This window comes from Lepidochelys kempii, chromosome 2 (assembly GCF_965140285.1).
Source record: "Lepidochelys kempii isolate rLepKem1 chromosome 2, rLepKem1.hap1, whole genome shotgun sequence".
In the NCBI taxonomy this organism is placed as follows: Eukaryota; Metazoa; Chordata; order Testudines; family Cheloniidae; genus Lepidochelys; species Lepidochelys kempii.
Genome location: NC_136381.1, coordinates 68,859,525 through 68,884,220, shown reverse-complemented (window position 1 = coordinate 68,884,220; position 24,696 = coordinate 68,859,525). Strand labels below are relative to the sequence as shown.

Below are 24,696 nucleotides of genomic sequence, written 5' to 3'. Positions count from 1 at the left end.
ACAAACAATGGGCTCACATTGGGGCTATATCAAACACACAGGTATAAATTTTTATTTTTTTTTGGATTATACATGTGGGGATAACGAGTGTATACACACACACACACACACTTTGTGTTCTGCAATTCCCAAAGTGTTGGACGGGAACATTTGTCAATGGAAATAGATTTACACAAAGAATTTGTAATAGAATTACACTTTTTTTTTCTTCCTTGATGTTGTATTTTTTACTCACTGTAAAAACGCTCTCTAGCACAAGCGTGTGCTATAGGAAGTCACTGAAGTGTTTCTGGCAAACTGAAGAGCTACAGGGTATGAATTGGTTGGTAACTAGCATCTGAAAACATTTTATGTTTCTCCTGGACCTCAGCATTTGACATAACAAACTAATTTTAATGCTCCAGGACTCTTACCTTTGCCTGAGCTCTAAGGACCTTATCCAGCTTCCCCTGAAATCAGTGGGAGGCGTTTGGCTAATTTCAGTGGCCTGTGGATCAGGTCTGAAAGATTCAGTCCCAGAGTACTGCTCAATCCTGAGAAGTGTTCAGCCCCCTCAATTCCCATGGAAGTCAGCAGGAGCTGAGCGCACACAGCAGGATGTGCTCAGAAGCGTGCTGGATCACACCCTACATTTAAAATGATGGTAACTGTGAATTTAGTTATCTGGCAGATCCTAATGCCATTATATGTTTAGATTATGTTAAATACAAATGTGAAAGCATTATGTATACATTAGTGGCAATATTCTGGCTGCACACCAACAGTGTACAGTCTGTGCAACTGAGAGTAGAAGTTGCCCTTTAGGGCTCAATCCTGCTCTGACTGATGTCAATCGTAAAAGTCTCATTTGACTTCATTAAGAACAGAATTGGCCCCTAACACAGAATAGTGCAGACGTTACAGAGTAAAATACAGAGTAAAGAGTTTTCACAATGGAAATGAGTCTGCTGCTAATAATGCTGTACAAGTGTAAAGAGACAAAGTACTTCGGTGCACATTAGCATAGCTCCAGTGGCTTCTGGCATAGGCCATCTGAAGATCTCACCCTGGTTAGAATCCAAAGCCTGTGTGAAAGGGAGAAAACATGTCAGGGCTTGTCTACACAGCAGGGTAATGGACTCTATGAGGTTTAATGCTGTGCATTAAGTGGTCTGTGTAGCCCTTACTGGTGCACATAAAGGGTCCCTCCTGCTCTTTATCGTAATGCTGTGTCAAACAACACTATGTAAAAAGTGCACCGGCAGGGGCTACATGGACAAGTTCATGTGCACCAGGTTAGTGCGCTTGCGACGTCCCACCCCCATAAAGTGCGTTACCCCACTGTATAGACAAGCCCTCACAAATCATTGGTTTCCTTGAAAGTTCAAATAGCCATCCTAAGCTTTTGATTTCAAGAGACATTGCAAAGACCTCTCAGCCAAACTTACAGTGTCTTTAAAGTTGCACATATTTATTCTTGTAGCGCATTTAGTGTTTCCGTGTGTTGAGAGGGTCAAAAAATATACTGAGCCTTCCAAGGCTAAATTATTAAAAAACATTAATCTGGGATTTTGATCAATCTTTAATAAAACAGTTCTGCTTGGGTGAGAATCCCTCATGTGCAGAGGGTCCAACAGAAGGCTGAGCACTACTTAAGTGCCACTTAAGGCCTCAAACATACATAATACACATGCCTTGTGCAGGCTTTTGCACAGCGATGAATTTCTCCCTCTGTATTTACAACATCATCGTCTTCTTATTAATGATTATGATTATTTCTGTTTTACAAACTGTAGAATGTGGGGGGGGGGGGAATCCAGGGCCTGATTCTCATTTACACTAAGGCCGTTTTATGCAGTGTAAGGGGGCCTGAATGTAAATGAGACTCAGGCCCTAAGTCTCTGACAGTTCGTTGTTTTTGATCTATATTAAATTCTAAGTCTAGTGAACTATCATCATAAGGAATAATAAAGTGATAACTGCAACAGAGAGAGCATAGTTCACTTTTAGTGTTTTGGGGAGACTGTTGTACAATATCTAATGCTGGTAGTTTAATAAAAAAGATGGGGAATAGAAGATGCCTCCAGTTATAGTTAATCATCTAAAAAGCTAAGTAAAATAAAATGCACACTAACCTGTAGAAAACAGTGAAAGAATCATAAATACTCTTGCAAGCTGTCCATGCACACAACTCCCATGCAGGGGTTGCAGGATTAGGTGCTAAATATAAATATTAAATTTGGTTAGTCAAAGAAAACAGGACAAATATCAGCAGAGACATTAGGAGGCCCAATTCCCCACTGCATTGCTCCAGTAAATGCCCCTGGAATGCCACTAAAATCAATAGAGCTACAGTGCATAACTGGAGTAACCAGTGGTGAATGAGGCCCAGTGTGTTTTTAGTTTAATTTTGATTGCAGAATACTATAAGGATTTGTTGTCACGCCGCTACTGTTGCCAGATATACATGTTTTAAAAGGAGAGAGGAGCTAGTCCATGCATTATGTAGTATGGAAAATATCAGATGCATATATTTTAAGGGAATGTTACATCTGCCAATTTAAATGCAACACAAGTGCACGTTAGGGGATATTTCAAAAATATTTTTAATGTCTTACTAGTGCATCTATGTATAACTAATTTAATTAAGCCACAGGTCACTAACATATCAAAGAGCCATGTCTTTGTTCTCTCTTATTCTGCATTATTTTCAGTGCACCCATGTCTTAACCTGTTTGATGAGAATTAAAACACATATTATAAAGCTAAGGAGGAAACCACTGGCATGCTCACTAAAGACTCTTGAGTCTGCAGTTACATTATGTATATCAAGAAAGCCCTTACACGAGTTGGCCTATTGTCTTCTTGAAGGTATGGGATAACTCATGCTTAAAGTTAAGTGCATGCTTAAGTGCTTTGCTGCATTGAGTTTTATGTGTACAATACCTATGAGTTCCAGATCTGAATGGTCATATTGACGACGGAGTTGAAAAGATGTGATAGCTTTCCAATGAGATCTGAATTATATACATATGAAAGGTGAAAGTGGCCCAATACTGCTGTAACATGCAAGGGAGGAAAAAGGGCAAAAGAAGGAGGCGCGCTACCTCCTCTCACGCACACACATGCACTCACAAACAGTGAGGCAGAATCTCTGTAGCAGAACTCAACAGAGCACAAGGGGAAAAACTGGCTAACACACCAGCCTGCACACCATAACACACAGAACCATGGTGGTGTCCATTTTAGGTAGCCTTTTCCCCTCCAGCCAGTTAATGCATGTGCTGTGGTCAGCAGCAAATACTAGCCATAGGCACACTTTGCTCCTGCTCTTAGGAAAATCAAGGTATATTTCATAGCTCATTCCCTGCCCCAAAACTCCTCATGGAGTACTTCCCTGGCCAGCTGGAGACATTTCACTGATGACACAAGACGTTCCTCTGTGCTTCCTCTCTCTGCCCTGGTCAGGGCAGGGTTTAGCCCAGAGTCAGCGCTATGTGAACAATAAAAAAATCTTCTTTATCTCAGCAGCAAGGGCACCCGTCACTATTAATACACTCACGGTGCCAGCATGTATTTGCTGATGCTATTGATCCCCACTTTTCTATTTTTACAGAAACACCTTGGAACTTGTCAAATGTTACTCAAGGTGATTTGCAGTTCATTAATTCAAGAGACATTTTAATTTTGCAGATTTATGACTTTTAATAATGTAATCAAGCTACTGCAAGCAAACAATCAGTTAGGAGGAAAGAACATCATTGTTAGCTTTGTGCCATACTGTGCCTAGGGCTGGAGAGAGAAAGAAACCTACAAGAAATATGTTAATAAATTCATACTGCCTAATTTCGCATCATTCATCTTATGAATCATTCAGCCATTTGATTTGTTTCATACACGTAAGAAGTTGTATTAAAAATGGATTGGTGGGAATGGCTCAGGGTACTGGGAATGAGACACACAACCTTGCCACTAGATCATCTGGTCAACTATGGCCAAGCTCAACAATGACCAAAAAGGCATTTCTAGCTCATGACTTCATCAGCCTTTGTGAAGTGATCAGTTCCTAGTGGAGAAAAGTTCACATAACAGAAGTACGTGGCAACCTCAGCACTGAGGCCAAGGATTGAATGGACCTGGGGAGAATATACTTTCACCCCAGCAATGGTAACACCAGATCAGAATGTAGGCACTTTGGTATGGGGCAGAGTGGGGAAAGTCTCTACTGGTGCCTGTACCATACCTGTTCTGTGAATAAGCAAAGAAGTTTACTCAGCAAAGTACTTACTCTAGTACCTTTCACAAGCACTGAAATGGTAGGACGGTAAATTTTCAATGCAATTTGTAAAAAGAGCATTGATGAAACTAGCACAAATCAATAGTGACTGAAAATGTTCATTACTATTTGCTGATTTAAAGTTGGTCTCACCTCAGTCTAGTTTATTGCGGAAACATACCCACATCATAATTGACAATCTCAGCAGAGAGACATAGGATTGAGAGGCCATAGAGGAAGACAAATGCTCTCTCCAGTCAAGATAAAGGCACATTTGTAGAGCAGCGTGGGGAAGATGGCACTGCTGCTTTCAGTGAATAAAGAGAGGAGTTCAGTCTCTAGAGCTCTCAAATTGGTCCCCTTCATTAGACCTAGGCTTTAGGTACACTGCCGTGCAGTTTGGACTATGGACGTGTGAATAGCAGTGTGCACCGAAGTGCTGCACTGTCACTCCCCCGTGTGGATGCAAACTAAAAGGTTTCCAGCTGACATTCAGGTAGTCCTGTTGGAAGAGGCCTATATTAATGCGAGCTAGGAACCTTTTAGTTCACTCCTGCAGCAGCCTGATGGGGAGGAAGGGGCGGGTTACAGTACAACGCTTTGTTGCGCACTACTATTCACACACCCATAGGCGAAAACTGCGGGGCAGTGTGGAGAAGCACCTAGATTCTCTGAACAGCAATAAAAAATGGCCCCAGTACCAAAAGGTTATTTATTTTAAGATGCAACTGCTGCTTCCTCTGCTAATTTCAATTTGAGGAAATCTCCAGGTTTTTAAATGTTTGTAATTCATTTGCACAAGAAAGACAGGATATAAAATATAGCCTTTAAAATGTCACTTTATTTCTATAGACAGTGGTTACTTATTAACAATAAAATACACCACTGTCCTTGCAAACCATGCTCATTAGCAGCAAAGATTTTGTGTGGGTGTGTTGATTATTGTTAAATGTAAAAATCAAAGATTTACAGAAAACTAAGAGATCACATTAAGTTAAAGGTCAACAAAAAAGTTGTTATTGTTTCTTTTACTGAGAAGAGATTCAAGATGGCTTCTGCCATCTCATAATTTTAAGCTAGACTGCTAAAATGGACTTTTCCTTTCATGAGACACTATAGGCTGAATGCATCCGATGAAGTGAGCTGTAGCTCACGAAAGCTTATGCGCAAATAACTTAGTTAGTCTCTAAGGTGCCACAAGTCCTCCTTTTCTTTTTGCAGATACAGACTAACACAGCTGCTACTCTGAAACCTGTAGGCTCAACGTTTTTCAAGTGCTTGTGCATTTTTTATGCTTCTAGTTACACATGCTGTACCCAATGTGTGCTTTTAGGTTCTGGATTTGCACATGCACATATCTTGTTTGCGCACAATCCTCAGTTTCACACTTATATCAGCTTGTTTTCTGTGTACAGCTCAGGAGAATGTAAAAGTGTGCATGCACTTTTAAATGTAAAGGCCAAAAAAGAATAATAAAACGTAAGAATTATGGAGTTCAATGGAATAAGAAGTTAGATGGTAATGGCCTTATTATGGTTAGGTGATAGCCTTATAGTCTTATAGGGTAGGTGGCCCTTAATGATATTTCTCCTTACTCTTTGATGTTCTGCTGCTTGGTCAGCTCAGCGTGGAAAGCACTGCTGAAGAATTTTGCAGCATGTTATTCTGTGTCACGAGGTCTGTCTTTCATAAAATGAGCAATTGAATCATCCCAGACTGAACCAGCAATTCGCTTCAGGGTACCACAGCTTTATGCACCACCTTCCTCTAAGTTTGCAGTGCTGTCATCACAAGTCTGTTTTGTTTACAAATTCACAAAAACAAGTTCACAAGATTTATCAGTTATTATTTTGACTTCTCTGGGAGGTTTTGTTCCTGCAAAACACACAATCTCCATATCCCCAACCTGGTTAGAAATATCACATAAACTCATGGTGATGAGAGAATGAGAAAGCAAGTTATGCCATTGACAATACTTTGCTTTCTTATAACTTACTGCTGAATATACCATGGTTACCCTTACAAACTTGCCAGTTGCCTTAGATGATGCCTTAGTTATTTTGATAGCTTTGCCTCAGCATTTGTAGTAGTTGAGGTAATGAGAATAGGAAAGTTTAGTTAATCCTACAAATACTGAAGTAATTGTAGTTATTTTATTCAAGGCAAAAACCAGCAAGTTTTTAAAGAGAACAACTGTACCTTAATGCACCACATCTGTTTTGTATTATATAGAAAGAAAGAAAGAAAGAAAGAAAGAAAGAAAGAAAGAAAGAAAGAAAGAAAGAAAGAAAGAAAGAAAGATGCTCATAGCAAATGGCTTTTGTCTCTGAGATCATTTTTACCACCACAGAACAGCAAAGAAAGGTTCAATAAACAAAGATAATATTTGATCAGCAAACCTTGCCTCACGATGGTTCCAATTTATCACTGATGTGGGTACAGTTCCCGCTGAATCCAATGGGATGGCTGACTCTGGCCCTGTAAATTTTGTCCTATAAATAAAATTCAGCCAGACTAGAGCTTTTGCTGTTCAGGCTTCAAGTCATATATTGTTCACAGGTGACTAACAATATGACCATTGCTTAAAGTTGGTCTTTTCCCCTGGATGGTATTTCCCCGGATGGTATTCCAAGTTCAAGAACATTTGAACAGTGGCAGCCGGATTCTTATTTTGTGTTATGCATTCTGGGCAGCATAGTTAAGGAAATACTAGTTTTAGAATCACTATGTTTATGATGACGAACCCAGTTTGACTTTTCAGATCCCAAGCTGAGCTAATCCGCCACTGCCTGTAGCCCTCTACAGTCTTCTTATATTAGAATCATATCATAGAATATCGGGGTTGGAAGTGACCTCAGGAGATCATCTAGTCCAACCCCCTGCTCAAAGCGGGACCGATGTATAGATACCATTCTCTTGAAATAAATTGACAAGTACAATATAACTAGTCAATTCATACTGGAATACTAGTATTTCCTTTGTAGGCAGTTCAAATTGGCCCAAACAGAAAAATCCAGTAATAAGTGTCCAAAAAGTGCATTATCCAAATGTGACATTTAAACTCATGCACAGAATTCACTATTTACTTAACTGGTTCTCCCATGTATATCCTGAAACCTGCATCCTACAGTTTTGCTGTTCAGATTGAACTTTTGGGTTCTGTTTTGCTTTAGTATATACTTGTGTGTATGTTTCTAGCTTAGTAGTAAGACAGGCGTGCCTTCCAAAGTAGCTCTTAATTTGAGGCAGTTGATTTTGTAAGCGTTTGAGACCTGGATATGTTGCATGCATACACAGGCTTCTTGAATGGTTTTCAACTATGCAAAAATAGCTGAATTGCTTGAGAAATGCTGTTTGGTAGGCATGTAAGTACTGTTTCACTTACTGTACCGTGGTAGGATTTGCATGCATTGTAAGACAGCAACAGATTTGCCAGGCAATTTAGGGCCTGACCCAAAGCTGACTGAAATAAATGGATGTCTTTCCACTGACTTCAATGAGCACTGGATCAGATCCTAAATAAGGATTTGTTTGTTTTTAAATCCACTATGTCTTCAAATTAATTTTATTTATATGGGATCTTTTAAGTAAAATCTTTTCCAAAAACCAGCTCACTTTAATTTTACCAACAGGTGAAACCAGACAGCAGTCAGGTTTCATTATGGGCCCCATTCCTGACTTCTGCTGACGTCAATGGGAATTTTACATTGCCTTCTATGGAAGAAGGGATTGGTCTCTATATCATCAAGGGTCAGTTGTAAATATAATTGAAACATTTGGGGAGAGATGTTCTTTTAATAGCTGGATAAATGGTAATTGGGTGAACTTCAGAGTTTTGTAGTAAATTAAAATTCTTGATCAAAAGTGAAAACTTTTTTTTTGGTAAGGATTATGTTTTCAACTATAAGTTTCTCTTTCAAGAGGAATCCAAGTCTCCTATCTAAAGCCTGAATTAATGGGCTCTAGGCAGGAGAAGGTTGGGCAAGTTGGAGGTAAAATTCTGCCCTCACCCAGGGCCATGCACCCCACAGCCAAACATCAGCCTCTGAGTTTGCGAAGCAGCTGTAGCCCTCCACACTACTTGCACAGGACATTGGAGGCACCAGAGTCACATGAACGTGTATCCAGTACTCTGACCGTGATCCGCTCCATCATAAGTCTTTGTGCTAGATTACGCAAGGTGGGCACAGAGGTCCCTGCTGTGGTGCACTTTGTGGCTGGGCCACAAACCCAGTATGAGACTTAAATGGTGTGGAGGGCCCAAGGGAATTTTACTTTCAGTGCAGAAGCCTAAGTTAAATTCTATTAAACTCTAATGGGAGTTATGTGATGGCACTGAGGGCAGAATAGAGCCCCCCATGTGAGATTTCAGTGGGCTTTGTGGGTAACACAAGAGCAATAATGTATCAAACAAAGACTACCTTCCTTAATAGTAACTTACTGATATTAAAACCTCTTTTTATTGGGCTGGGAAAATAACAAGTAAAAAGCAAATAAATCATCCTTTTCACATTAGTCTTCATTGGCACACCAGCATTTCATGTAACTGTAATTTCAACCTGTAATCAAACCTGAATGCACGGGGGAGGGAATGGAACACCGTGCTTTAAATCTATGTAATATGTAGAAAGCTCTGTTCTCCCCATGGAGGCGTGGGGAATTCACACGCATAGCTCCCATTAACGTTTTTAACAGAGCATGGCATAGCAACATAATGCGGGAATTAGGGTCATGAGTATAAACATTTCCAAGTCACTGTTTTTTCTTGGTTCGCAGAATTAGGCTAAATTCTGTTCCCGGTTACACCCATGATCCATGGAGTAATATGGAGATGGAAGGTGGCCTGCCCTATCAAAATTACTGAAGGAACCAACATACTGTAATTAGTTCATCTGAGCTCAGAAGCAACAATGAGGTCTTTTTTAAATTAAGCCATTCTCAATAAGGGCTCAGTTATATAAGGGCCCTGACCAGCTCTTAAGAACTTTTCCGCAGTCTATGGAAGCACCTTCCAGGAGTGTTCTCTAATGAATGCAAAGCAGCATTTGCTGTCTATTATTCCTGAATAAGTTAATTGTCTTTTTATTAATATGTTTCAAATGAGCATAACAGATCTTTAGAGTTTGCATTAAGGGTGTCTGTACAATTGTAGAAAAAGAGACTAGAACCAGAAAAGGGGTATAGAGTGATAGTTAAACCCACTTCATGAAATAAGTGGTTCCAGAAGGTAGTATAGTATATCGAGCATGGTTTTTCTATGTTATTTCCTAAATTTAGATTAACATGTTACCATGCCAGAGTAACCACATAGCTATCAATACAGTAAAGCATTACAGTAGAAATTCCTGGGGAATATACTGTTTTTTTAAGTCAATACACAATTACTTCATCTGATTAATCAATGAATGATGCTGAGCCAGTTACTTTACTGGGTTAATCTATCAACATTGACACTTTAATGCCCAAAACTCAGCTGAACACCAGACCGCTGAATTTACAAAGGAAAGTTGGATTTGTACGACATTTATAGCTTTGTATGCATAGGAGTAATGTGCCGTGAGTGTGTTGCATCAAAGTGAATATTATGCACTATACCTCAGCTGGTGTAAACTGGCATGTCATGGAGCTATGCCAGTTTTTACTAGCTGAGGCTTTGGCACAATGAATTCAATCTGTAATTTTAAAAATTGCTGAGAGGTACTTTTCACTGTGTACTTTCAATTCTGAGACTCAAACATAAATAGCCCTAAACCACTGAAAAGAATTATCTAGCTCAGTAGAGTCTGTCCATTTGTTTGCCTAGCATTTTAGTCTCATAGTATAGAACAGTGACCTACCCTAGAAGAATGAGTTTTCCATCCTGCCATCTGTCGGGACACCAAACTTTCTTTTTCTTTGTCTACACTGGTAGAAATGGGCCTAGTGATGCATCACTGGTGGTAGCAACAGTGGAACCCATAGAACCCAAGCATTTTTACCACCATCTAAATCTGCCCAGAGCAAGGTTAAATGACATAGTAGTAAAAATGTTTGAATGTGCCTGAGCTTCTCTACCCTTTATCTGTCTTAATGTTTCTAGTATGGCTACCACTGGTAAAGTTTGGATCCATGGTGAATGAAGGATCCCCTTTTTCGCTGGGTAGATGCTACTTTTGAGTTCTGGGCCTTAAGGCGTGGCCTAGTGTCATGCTATAACCTTTAATATGACTGTGTGAAAAGCGAAAGAATGGAACTGAAATTATGAAGCATTGTTTTAAGAGGATGCTTACAACACGTTAGTTAATGAATGGCAGGCTCTAATATAGTAAAATGTCAAGCTGGATACTAGTCTTTGCATCTAGACCTTAGTGATAGCAACTGGAAAACATCTACTGCCTGGTAAGTGATCACATAATATAGCCTACAAAGATGCAGTTGATCTTTTTTTTTCTTTTGCAAATTCATACTTATATGGACGAGGATATAGAAAAACTATAAAACCAGAGCCTCATGCTCAGGATTGTTTCATGACGGGAAAAATATCTTGATTTCTCCATTTGTGACATCTGTCAGTTTTAAAGGTGTGTCCATTTGCTTCTTTGTGATTTGAAAGGTGAGGAATTTTCTTCTCCCCCACAACCCCAAAAAAGGATTTTTTTTTCTGCTTGTTTTTACATTAGACATATCAAGTCTTGACTTCTCTGTATTGGCTGAAGAACTGAAAAAAATAATGAGTTTAGTGGAGCATCACAAGAAAATGAAACCTGAATAACTGAGAAAGAACTCCTGGCAAACTGCTGAGAGAACGTGTCAACACTCCACTCTTTCATTTGACAGCTAAGCTATATCACACTCCGGTTCTCAAGGATTCCACTGAATCTTCTGGCAACAGCAGGAAAGTTTTAGAGCCAAAATTTGCAAAAGCAATTGGTGATTTTTGATTCCTCCATTTGTGGGAGCCCAACTTGAAACACCTTAAAGAGCCTTGAGTTTCAGAGGGGTAGGGGGATTCAGCACATTGTGAAAATTAGGGCCTTTCAAGGTGCCTCCAGTTAGGCAGCCAAAAGTGGAGGTACGCTTTGAAAATCTTGCCGTGTAGTCCTAACATTTTGAAGGTAAAAACTAGCCTGGGGGGGGGGACACTTTTCAGGTTTTCGTTATTCATCAAAAAGGGCACAAACATGTTTTTCTCCCTGCGTAGGTTACCTTTAAACCTTAATGTACTGAATTTATGGCTAAGGTCAATGATCAACATTCTCAGAAGTATAAAACATATATTCTTGCAGGTCGAATACTCTCATCCCAAGCACCTTCAACTTCCACTTAAGCTTATGTGCTTTACTGAACTGGGGCTCCTCTCCCAATTATTTTTTATTTGGATTGAAAGTTTGTGCTAACTGCCATTGTAATGAACTAGCATCATTGCAGAAACATTAGTTACATAAATGACCCTTTGGGTTATTGGGGTTCAGTCAGTAGTATAGTGAGGCTCCATAACAAATCAGAAGAATAGGCCACATTTGTTAATTAGGTCTGTGCATGTTTCACACGAATCCATACAAAGCTGAACATGGTTATTATTTAATATGATTAATCATTTGTATTGCTGTAGCACTTTGAGTCCCCAGTCAGGGATTAGATGCCCCATTGTGCAAGGCAGTGTACACCCTGAAAATGACAATATGGTCCCTGCCACAGAGAGCTTCCAGTCTGGTCCAGTACCCCTGAATATCTCAGTGTTTGTGTTTCTGTATGTTTATCACTGGTACTTTTAATAGTTTAAAGAACCACTTATGAAACCAGAATAACATGAGATCCGATGAGCTTGTGATATTTCTGCCATTCAGGAACTGAAGTCCCAGAAGACGACAAGATCTTACATGTCAGCCGCAAAAAATGGCTCCCTGAGACAATAAAAAGCCTGTGAAAAATGTACATGAAAATAGACACAAATACTTGAAATTTAAATAGAATAGTCCATGCTCACTCTGTTAACATACTAGAAATTATATATATATTCATTTAGAAATTATATACATTCTTGCTTGGCATTCAATCATTGCATGATATAAAACTAATTCCAAATGAGTGGGATTTTTTATTGTCTATGTCCTAGTTTTGGTTCTCTGATTATTTTAGGTAAATGAATTTTACATCTAACTACCTCAGCTGCCTTCAGTTTCGTTTTGGAGCATGTTAAGTGAAGCACTTTGTAATTTGCAGGGTTTGTTTGCTTTCCATTTTGCAAAAAGCTGGTTCAAACAAAGCCATGTTGATCAATTTATAGAAGACATTTAGCAAAACATAATTGCTGACGGTTGCAGGGCATGCACTTTATTTCTAGGTTTTGTTGGGGTGTTAGCTAAGTATCCAGAAAAAAAAACCCATAGAAGCTGCTTATATTTGCTTAATTTGCCTTAAAAGATTTGTGCTCTTTCCTGTTCAAGTTGTATTCTTTAGCTCTATCTTGTACACATTTAAACCACAAAAACTAAAGTAACAGTTGGCAAATGAATAGCAAAAGGAACAGAATGGACCAATAGTTTCTCAGTTATCTGTTGTAAACTGTTGCATTATACACTGATTGTGCTAAATAAGTGTTACTGTGGTTCTACTCCTTAGCCACCATTACAGAAGTAAGTTATGAAAAATCACATTTATGTTTATGGAACAGTGTAGATATTCCCCCCAGTACAAGCACAGTGACTTGAGTTGAATGATAATCATGGCAGTACTTGTGCTTTGACTTGTAAACATTGTACAAATGTATTTGGTATTTTATTTGAAATGAAGAATCAAAATAGTTATTTAAAAAAAAATTTCCTGTAAATATATATATTCAGATTCCATGTATACAAACATTCCTTTAGAGTCCAGATTGTGAAGAGTGTCTTTATTGGCTAGAGACTGCTGTCTCACGTGGCAGTGGTTACATGTGCTATAGTAAAGAACACAGTGTGTGAAGTATTTGATGTACTACAGTACCATAGTTCTTTTGGTCTGTTAAGTAAGTTGCAATTTGTGATGAAATGAATTTGAAAGTAGTGCTTCATACTAACAAATTTCCTTGGTTACAACTTGATTTTTCTTGTAAAACTTAAAAGAAAAACTTGAAAATTTTATATATTTGGATTTTGTAGATTTTTTTTTATTTTATTGCAACACAAGGTACCAAAATCATTAAATAAAGTACACTGTGGTCATTTTACCAGGCCTCCTGCGTCTTCTTTTTCTTTTTTTAAAAAGTACTATGTTTCAGTTTAATGCATGTCTTATTTGATTTATGATGGGGCAGTGGCAATGCACCATAGTTTGGACTCAATCTTGCAGTTCTCACTGAAGCAAAACTCCCATGGGGCCAAAATCTGCTCTGTTACATCTGTATAAATCCAGAATAACTGAATTGACATCAGTGGACTTATTCTGCAATTACACCAAGTAACTAAGAACAGAATACAGACCATTGAAGTCAGAGGGTTTTCTTCAGTATGGATTGTAAGATCTGGCCCTTATTAATAATAATTTAATACAACTTCCATACAAGTTTCCCTATGCTCTTTCAAAACATTAATGAATTAAACCTCATAACATGTGTAAGGTAGGTGATATTATTCCTATTCTGCAGATGGGGATGTTCGGGCACAAATGGGCTAAAGGCCAGATTTTTAAAGATATTTAGGTGCCTACTGGGATTTTCAAAAGCACCTAGGCACTTAACTCTCATTGCTTTCAAGTAAATCCCACAAGGTGCCTAAATAGTTTTAAAATCTGGCACTTAGGCTACATCTACACTTCAGACCACTTCTGGCAGCGGATAGATACATGCGGCAGAAAAAAGCCAACTGTGTCCATACTGTGGCATGTCATTACATGTGTCAGTGAAAGACACAGGTAATGGGGAAAGGCAGCTCCCCACTGCTGGTGCCTTTCGTGGTGGAGGAAAGGCTGGCAGGGGGAGGCAGGAGGAAACTTTCAGACCCTGTCAGAGCTTTTCCCTGCTGCTGGGGTCATTCCCTGAGGAGGGGAAAGACTCCAGCAGCAGGGAGCTAGCAGAGACTTTCTCCACGGCCTCTGTCATGCCTGAGCCTTTCCTTGCTGCTGGAGTCTTTCCCTGAGGGGATAGGCTCCAGCAGTGGGAAGGCAGCCGGACACAGCACTGCTAAATAGCAGTGTAGACAGGGAGGTACGGCTTGGGTCTGGACAGAGCTGTATAGGATATGTACTCACATACATAGCCGCACCCTTCGGGCATGTCTTTACTCACCTACGCCATGCCTCACCAGCTACACTGCTATTTTTGGCTGTGCTAGACGGGGCTACGCGCTCAGGGACACGACACACCACCAAAAGAAGCATGGAGTGTAGACATACCTTTAGAGACTGGCCCAAAGTAACACAGGAAGTCTGTGGCAGAACAAAGGACTAGAGCCCAAATCTCCAAGCCTTCATATGCTTTAACCACTAGAATACACCATGTTACCTCTCTTCCTACCTGGTTCGTGCTTTTAATGTCACTGGACAGCACTGCATAAAAGAAGGCAGAGAGCTAGACAGCCCAATCTAGGTGGAGTCCAAGGGGAAAAGAAGCCTAAAAAATAATCAGGGGGTGGTGGGGTTGACTTATTTGGAAAGATTTTTGAAAAGCTTCAAAATGGTTAAATGACAATGGAGGAAAATAGTAATAATATTACCAACCCTCATGAGTCTAGCGGAAGTCTTGTGATATTTGGAATTTTTCTTAAAGCCTCAGCTCCCAGAATCCTATGATTTACAAGGCAGTCTCTGCCTTTTTAAAATAATTTTCTAGCCCATGTGGTTACCAAGAAAAGCTTGAAAGTGTGACCAGCGTGCACCCTAAAGGCGCAAAGAGGTCAATAAAAAGAGCCCAACGTTATTTTTAATCTCCTGATTTTTGAACACTTGAGGTTATTATACTAATTCGCCATAAGTGTGTGAACACCCAAGCCAAGATCATCTCCATGAGCTCAACACACACATCCTCAATATGCCTATCCTGCTCCTACCATGCAAATGGAGCACAGCCCCCACTAAGAACCGAAAGTGATCTGTGGTAGCACAAGGCCTCCACATCAACTGCCCTGACCGCCCCTCGATTTGCTTGGATCATCCAGGTCTGGAGGTGACCACAGGGTGAAATCCCTACATCTCCCATAGGATTAATAAAGATAAACTGCATGAGAGAAATCTCATGGGGCGCTTTCCTCGAGACGGCTTGATTGGTACACAAAATACAGTGTGTGGTACACAACGTGCAGCAGCCTCCCCTTTCCAAGGAATAGCTTCCTTTATAATAGACTAGTCCCTAATGTACGGTTGCCCTTGTGTAGGAATTTTTTCCCAGCACACCTTTCTGGAAGCTAGCCACTTAAATTTGGCAGAGACAGACAGCAGCAGGCCTGAGGTGGCTGTTTAGTAACTTTGGCTTGCTGCATCACCCTTTGTTTCAGATGGTTCTTAATTCCTTTGATATCTCCCCTCTGTTTTTCCCTCCTTATCGCTATGGCGATGGCACATTCTCAGAGCATTTTACCACAGAGGGAATGACCTGGACCCAACAATAAAGAGAAATTATTTAGAGCCCACTAAGATCAGTAAGTGGGGGGGATTCGCCACATACAGACCTTACCCTATATGTATGGGTTTGTGTGAAAGGGAGTAGTTAGGTACCTGACTCCCATTAAAATCAGTGGGAATTGGGTGTGTAAACCTTTGGGGCTCTGGGCCTGGGTGGCTGCTGCCTTCATGACACTAACTTCCATCCATTTCTGGACCCAGTAGCAAGCATTCAGCTGGTCTGGGGTTCTGTCATGGAGAAAGACAGGCTTCCTGGGAGGAGGAGGCATTCCTGAGACTATAGTAACTTCTGAACAGGGTCTTCTGGAGAAAATATTTCAACATGATGCTAGTCCTCTGTTCTTAATGTGTACTTCCCACATAGAAGGAAGTTAAACTTGTCCCCTACTCTGGACCAACCAACAGCAGCAGGCCATTTATCCAAATACATGAGAAAAAAAAGCAGAGAAAGCAGGGTAGTGAGCTTGTGTTATTCATGCCACTGCTCATCTGAGTCACTCCTAAAGGGGAGTATCAAGGCATGCTTATGGGTGAAGCCAAAAACAACCAAGCCAAAAATGAAAAATGTAAATATCAATGCACCTAGGAACCTGTCTGAAACTAGGCGAAGCAAAATTATTCACCTATTTTACATATCTCACAGAAGTGTCATGGGGTCTAAATAATTACTTCTGGTATAGCACGTGGAGATATTTCAATGCAAGGGATTGTAAGTGGAAGCAGTGCATAGATACCATGGCAGTGGTTCTCAAACTTTTTTTTCCACGGACCACTTGAAAATTGCTGAGGGTCTTGGCGGACCACTTAATGATCTTTCCAAATGTTGGTTGTACCATTAGCTAACTGTTGTAAAGCACTTTGGATAAAAGTGCTATATAAAAAAAACTTAATAATAAACAACATTTTTTGTTCTACAAATAAAAGCACACAACTCATATTTTAATATCAGTAGTCTTACCTTTCTAATGCAATGGATGTGCCCTTTCTCCCCCGCCACCGCAGCCTCTGAGCTGGGGCTGGGAAGGGGGGGGGGGTGTCTCCCTCTCTCCACTGACCCACCAGCCCCTGAACTGGGACTGGGAAGGAGGGGAGGGTCTCTCCCCCACCACAGCAGCCACAGAGCTGGAGCTGGGAAGGAGGGCCATCTGTCCCGGCAGCCGCAGCCCTTCACGTCCCAAATTCCCCCCCCCCCTTCTCACCCCACTTCCCCCTCCCACCTACTCCTTATTCCTCCCAAGGCCACCACCTCACCTCACATGTGCATCTTCTCCAGGGTACAGGCACCTAATTAGTGGAGCCACACCTGCACAGCTCCACTAATTAGGTGGATAGTCCTTTGTTGTCTTGTGTGCAGCCGCCCAGACATGCACCTTCGAGGGAACTATCTGTGGACCACCTGAATGGAGCTCGTGGACCACTGGTGGTCTGTGGACCACAGTTTGAGAACCTCTGTAATATGGTGATAGTTACTTTACAATTGCTTCAGTGAAGACAGACTGGAAATTATCTTTTGTTCATTATGTCGAGGTTCACCTATGTGTTGTGTATGTATAAAACCTATTTGTTCAGCGACTTCTGCAATATGTAAATACAATGAGATACGAAGGACTGGGCTGATCTTAGAATCTGACCAATGAACTGAGCACAGGAATGTTGATTAGTTGGTTTTTTTTTTTTTTTTTTTTTTTACAAGCAAGAGCAGTTATTTTGTTTACGTGTATCTACATGTGAGATTGAAGACAAAGAGCTGTATTTATATACTGGGCTTTGCAACAATTAGTCATTTATTTTTAATTCATATTTCTGATAATATGCTGTCATATCATATACTAGCCTCCTATGGGAACACCCAATAAATGTGTAAAGCTAACCAGCCCCAAGATTTCCCAATGCTGTTGAGCTGCTTGGCCCTGAGTATATTTATATGATGAAAAGCCAATAACATCTATGTAAATTCAGTTTTACTTCTCTTCTCCCAGGAGTATATTATTACCCAAGAAGACCCTCTCATTCAAGCAAGATCATGGAATGTCTCCTAAAATCCAGGGAAACAAAATTTGGAGGTACAATGAACATGGACATGCAATTAATCAAAGCTGAATCTACTTGAAACCAAGACAACATTGGAGGAGGAGGAGATGGGAGAGTGGAGCATGAAATCAGTTTAAATCAATTTGCCAATTCCTGGATTTAGAATTGGAATCTATTTAATTTTGAATCCGCCCAAATTTGAAATTAGAGCTACTCATGATTTGTAAGTCAAGCTCATGCTTTTCTTAGGCTTGGTTCATGATTTGTGAATGGTTGGGACTGGCAGTACTGGATTTTGCAGACACTGGTATGGGGAGAAAGGGCCTCCTCTTTCCTCCAGCATTGCCATAACATAAGAATTCAAAAAGTCTTTATAAAGCTACTGGTCAGAATTGTCCTGAAGTCTCCACCACCATTGCTCTGGCCAGCTGCTCTCATGCCTGTTGCAGGCAAAACAAAAGTGACCAATAAGTGCTGAGCTGTAGAAGAAGGTCCACCCTATTGATGGTGAAGGATAAAAGATCATTATAAAATCCAACCAAACCATCAACAGAGTGGAGGAACCATAATTTCCCTCAAGTCCATCTGGAAGCACTATGGTCCCATTGCCTGATGGTATCGACTGCACTAAAATCAGCCCAAGAGCGTCATCCAACCAGGATTCTTTTATACATGCAAGATCAGGGGCCTTGTTTGTACTTAACTCATGGTCTGCTGACACAGTAATCACTCATCTTGCATTTAACTACACAAATCCAAAAGAACTGACATCTGCTGACACCCATGCCTCTCAAGAATTAACCACAGGTGTTGAAATTAAACTCCTTGATTGTCACAGATTCTTCCTGCCTTGTCACCTGCCCGCCATTACAAGAGAGAATGAAGAACCACAACCACCACCACCACCATTCCCCGGGCCTTCAGATGCTTCAATGGCCACAACCACTGGGCACCACAATTTCCTCTCAGGGAAGGTACAAAATTCATCCTAAAAATACCCCTCTTACACATCAGTAGAAGGCATAAACACGCGACTACAAACAAAGGGTGCTTCTACACTGCAGCGGGGCGGGGTAAGTCCTGTTTTGGGTGGATGTACACTCACTACCTCTTCTCAGTTAGTGTGCTGAAAACAGCAGTATGGCTACAGCACCACACGCACTGGCTCGGGCTTACCACCCCAGTATGTACCCAGGAAGTTGCTGAAGTTTTATAAAGTTGTCCATTCACCAAAACAATTGCAAAAGGCATGCTCCTGTCACTGTCTTGTGGCTGGCTGATTGTTATTTTTATTAAATGTGTCAAATTATATTTTTATTTCAAATAAACAGTGACATTTTTCTTTGCCCTGTTAGATTCATGGTGACAGTGAGCATCTTTTGCAGACATAACTAATGACTGTGATTAAACTTTCCTACCTACTCTCCAGCAAAGCAAAGACAGACATAAATATAAATCAGGCACACGCGCTCTCATTCCACTGCTTAGTAAAATTGAAGGCTGCAACAGCATGATACTCAGAAATTTTTCAGACATCATGTGCAATAAAAACGGTTCTGCGGGGCAGACAGCTATGTGGAAGCCCACTGAAGTTAATGGGGCTCTGTGGCGGTGAAGGCATCTGCCTGCATGTGTTATACCAATAAAATAAAAACCAGCAGGATCTTATTAAAGGGGAAAAGGCAAAATGCCACATTTATTGTGAATGCAGAAGGAATCATAGTAAGCAGTTAGTTATAGCTATAACATTCCATTCAATCTCATATTTATTCACACATTCATTCATATACACACACTCACAGGTTCTGCAAGGTTGTTATCATAGTCACCAGCCTTAGAGTTGCTCACGCCAAGCCACTGGCCAGGTGGCCTAGACATGAGGAGGGAGCAGGGCCTTGTCAGATGCTCATCTGATGCTCCTGGAAGTTGGTTTGCAGAATCAGACCCCAAAGTTCTCACTTTCTAGAGTCCATTTTTATAGGAATTTCTTCCTATGCCAGTCTATGGGAATTGTTTCATCATGCTGTTGCTGAATCAATCAGCAGATGGCACATTCCTGATGGCTCCGTGCTGCCAGATGTTATCTTGTTCTTTGGTTCTCCCATTCTTGAGGCTGTTGGGTGGATTCCAGTCTGCCCTCCGGGGGTCCTCTGGTTATTTCCACTTGACGCCTTCTTCAGCCGATGGACACTGGATTCTTAGGCTGGCACCTCCCTGATCATTCAGTTATTATCCACACCAAGCATCCATCCACATACATCCTCTATCTCTATTTTAATCACAATTGTTAACAAAGCGAGATGAATACAACAAAAGGCGGGGAGTCTCTGGATGCTGTTTCTGTTGTTACAGAGTATTGCTTTGAGTCTCTCTCTGTGTGAGTAGTTGTTATTACAAAGAATTGCTCTGAGAACAGACTCTGTCTTAGAATGTACTAACACAATTAGCAGCTTGCAAATTTCACACATAGAGGGAGAGAAATGGTACCAAAAACCAAGAGACCTCTTAATTAGCAATACCCTGGAATTTAAACTATGGGGAATCAAACTCATTTGTGATTTTAATACAGAACTTCTTTAATATGATCCAACACATGGAACAAGTTGCAGGATCAGGACCAGAGGCTTAAATTTTCACGTGTCCACTAATTTTGGGTTGCCTCTATCTTGAGATGGACACCTAGAGATTGCTAGGGCTGGATTTTTCAGAGGTACTGAATGCCTGTAGCTCAAGTTGACGGGGGTGCTCAGTAACTTTGGAAAATCTGGCCCTAATTGTCTCAGATTAGACACCCAGAAATTGAAGCATCCCAGCATTGCCTCAGAACACTTGTGAAAATATAAGTCATTGACTTTCATGTGCCTTAGCCCCAGTCTTCTGAAGTGCAAATTCATATTTACCTGTGAAACAGGATATTGCCAGAAATAATTAGCTAATATTTATAACATGGTCTGAAGAAAAATCCTTATTGTGAAGAATTTTATTTTTATTATTATACCTGGGGATTGTCTTGCACCTCTATTTATCACCTAGAATATAGACTGCATAATCTTGGGCAGAAGGTTAATTCTTTTTCTTTTGAAATACAAATGAAGAATAACTATTTGTTAACTTATCTCAAGTACAATTAACGACTCCTTCATATTAAATGAGCAGCATTGTGTGCTTCAACATTCCTAATTACACGTGGCCATTCTTATAGGTCTTTTTTGCTTGTCTGATAATGTTTGTAATTCTCTCCCAAGAGTTCTCCTTTAGTTTCTTTATAGATTCCAAAAGTACGCTTGTCTCTTATTTTATTCTGGTTTTGCTTTTGTGATTTGTTGTTGCTTTGAGTTGTATTTTGCCATCTGGAGTGTTTGATGAGACTAAATTTCAATTAATGTAACCTATTTGTGCTGACTTTGAATCTAATGGACTGTGACAATGCCACAGCTGAATAAAAACTGACTTAACAGTTACATGATGTCTTTCCAAGTTGTCATTTACTTCTTATCAGAGGCACAAAGTCCTTTATGTTTTCATGGTTACTACAAACCAAACCTGAACCGATTTGTTTGATCATGTTTTACCACATCCATTGTTTAATCTGCTTGCTGTGTTATCTTCTGACAGCAGTTTTGTATGGGCTCTTGTAATCACTCTGAGTCTATAGTCCCACGACAGGGGGGGCAGGTGTGGCTCCTTTGCAGCTTCCCCTGTCGTGTAGGGGTGTGGAAAAGTGTTTGAAGTCAGGGAGCAAAGATAGTAAGTGGGGAGTAAGGGTGATTGTGTGGGACAGAAATAACCCTGTACTATGTGGGTACTGGTCAGAAATAGAAAGTAGGTCACTTCTGGTTTTGGATGTACCAAAGAACGATAGCCATAGGGGTCACATCTAGACATTTAACCCCAATGCTTCCCTACCTCCTCGTCCAGGAAACCAAAAGGTTCAGATTCCAAGTTTCTAGTTTGGGATGCCCTGTGCTCATATGGCCAATGTTTAGTCTCTTTTACTGCCAGCTCTGGCATTCCTCATATATATGGACTTTGCTTATTCCATTTTACAGGATAAAATCTTTTGGGGCTTGAACATCTGCTTGCTGTATCACAAACTGCTGAAATTCTTAGCAGCTGGACATCAGGATCAGTAGTCCACTGGTAGGTTTAAAGCTAAATTAAGGTCTTATTTTTCTAATGTTACTTTATATCTGGGAAAACACTTTTTCAAATTCTATAAATCATTTTGAGATTGTCTGCTTATCAAATATGGTCAGTAAATACAGGTTTGGGGGTTTTTTTTTGGGGGGGGGGGATGTTTGTTTCTCACCTCACATGCCTCCCCTCCCCAGACTTTGCAAAGAAATGTAATTTACATTCATGTCATCAGCTCCCTGCAGGAATTCATTTGGGAAGCACCCCCTCTCCAAAAATTCGTATTTTATTGGAAACCTTGCAACCAACATTGAATTTCCTTTCTGTTGTAACTGTTGCATACTGTCCTTGATACATGTGTATGCATAGAGATTGTGTTAGTTCCTATAGGTGGAGGACATGGCAAACTGATACTAAAATTGTGCAGTTCTATTCTATTAAATCCCCTGTCAAAATTGCCTTTGTTGAAATTTTTGGATATAAGTGAATGTGGAAGGGAAAAAAATAATATTTTCATCTGATTTATGTGTTGTTCCTGATTAACTGAAACTAATTCCGTGACTGGCTTTGCATTTTTAACAACTGAGTACATGTGCAGATTCATATCAAACAGCTGTGCATACCAGTTACTCCGGTAGTCATTCTACAAAGTACAGGACCTTGTATTTCAGCTTCTGCTACAATTAGACTGAACAAACAACTATGTAATTATTCTGGAACCTGTTGAACTGTCATCTGCTATCAATGTCAATTCATTTAAGCCCAATTCAGGACGAATTTCCTGTGAACTCCACTGATTAAATTACCAAGGGTACGTTTAGTTTGACATAACTTTCTCATGCGACATGCAGTTTACTGTTGACCAGGAAGCTGCCTTTAATTGTCCTTTATTTATAGTTGAGCTGTCTGTGTAATTCTAAAACTATGGCCATCCAGCTTTATCTTCCTATGTTAGGTGAATTATTTACAATGGTTTATATTGTTGGCATATTAACTCATCCCAGTTCACTGGTTGGTACCACTAGAGGCATGAGTGACCAAGTCTGTGTTGAGATATATAATGCAACCTCCCCTTAACTTCAGAGATATTTCTGTAGGCTAAGGAAAAAATTAGCCCCATTGCCTTTATATAGCATTTTAGCCAGAATATGAACTATAAAAGAAGAAGTATGACAGTGTGGAGCATCAGAGAGGCTGAGGAGTTCTTGGACAATTAGATTTTGGAAGCATAAACACCCCAGTTGCAAGCTACAAAGGAACTAGCCGCCAAGGAATCACAGAGGGAGGAATTTAGAGAGGAGGCTTAGCACTTTATAATCACCAGAAGCAAAAGGACCAGGCACCATTTGAAACTGCTGGAGGCAGATGAGACTGGGCAGTCAGGACCACCAGAGAGAAGAGGACAGGGTGGAATTCCACACAGCTAGAAGTTTCCAATCAACCGGAGTTCTTCAGTATAAAAACTGCAGATGATACCTCTGAAGAGTCAGCTGGTCAATTGGAAAGAAGAGGTGTATGGAAGGCTTCTGTGGATGGCTGGTTGGCCTAACCTGTAAGAAAATCGAGCATGCCCACAAAGAGATCTTCAACTATCCAAGGAAAACAGATTATCCTTATTGGGGTTGCTATACTAAGAAGAATGGAAAGAACATACTGCAAGGGACAGGTGCACAACTAGGGTTGCCAACTCTGAAGATATTCCGGGAGATTTTTTTTCCCCCAACATGATGTAATTACATTTTCTTAAAATATCCTATTAAAATCTCCCAATTTTTTTCAATAGTCACCAGGAGATCGATGCTGATTCCGGGAGACTCCAGGCCAATCCTGGAGGGTTAGCAACCCTATGGACAATAGGACAGTGAGGTGCCTCCCCAGAGCCAAGACATGAGACATGACGCTAAGATTGGCTATGCTTCTGAGTCAATAGGCAAGGATCCACTGGTGATGGTGCGTATTGGAACTAACAACACTGTCACAGGATATCTCACAAATAATTGATGACATGAGGGAACCTGGAATGACACTGAAGAAGAAGAATATCAAAGTGATCTCAGAGATCCTTCCTGTTTTGTGAGCAAAGGGAAACAGAAGGCAAAAGATTCTGGAAGTGAACGGCTGGCTAGGTAAGTGGCGTAAGGTAGTTGTAATGATCTTGAGGTTCATTAAACAACTAACCAGGGAATAAGGAGGAGTAAAATTTACAGAACTAGAGAGCATACATGGTGAACTGCTATACATAGTTTCCTTTGGTTCAACCCCCTGCTTCCAGGGCACATCTCAAAATTCCTATATTCATAATACTCTCCCTTATAAGGGAGCCGCTCTAAATTATAATCTTTGATAAACATATTTCTACATCTCTCTTCCTGAAAAATATATATAAACTCCTAACAACTATCTAATTCTCAACCCAGCTAGAACATTTCCATAAACTACAATCCATATACCCAACAGGTCAATTACCTAGGGAGGAGAGGTTACCAGCACATCACTCTGGAATGAGTCTTTACCCCTCACTTTCTTCTAAGACCCCTTCTCCGGGCAGGATAGCAAGTCTCTCTGCTGTGGCAAAATACCTTGTTCGCCTTTTTAGCCTTGGAAACTCATGTTTGAGGCAAGGCAAATCCTTATAGGTGGCACAGGGTCCTGCTAACTCCTCTCCTCAGTCAGTCCCTTGTGCTCGTTTTCCTTCCCTTCTG

The 24,696-nt window shown here is 40.5% G+C and overlaps 1 protein-coding gene and 1 long non-coding RNA gene across 2 annotated transcripts in view; both read left to right on the top strand.

Annotated features, from left to right (window-relative positions):
• XKR4 (XK related 4) overlaps positions 1-13,400 on the top strand; it is a 307,720-nt gene extending 294,320 nt beyond the window's left edge. The window contains exon 4 of the transcript XR_012157211.2: positions 10,915-13,400. The gene's annotated coding sequence lies outside the window, so the exon portion shown is untranslated. The remainder of the gene's footprint in view (positions 1-10,914) is intronic.
• Positions 13,401-17,815: 4,415 nt separating this feature from the next.
• The window catches only part of LOC144930200 (uncharacterized), a 49,933-nt gene continuing 43,052 nt past the window's right edge, over positions 17,816-24,696 (top strand). The window contains exons 1-2 of the long non-coding RNA XR_013635305.1: positions 17,816-18,933; positions 21,910-22,000. This is a non-coding gene — a long non-coding RNA (uncharacterized LOC144930200). The remainder of the gene's footprint in view (positions 18,934-21,909; positions 22,001-24,696) is intronic.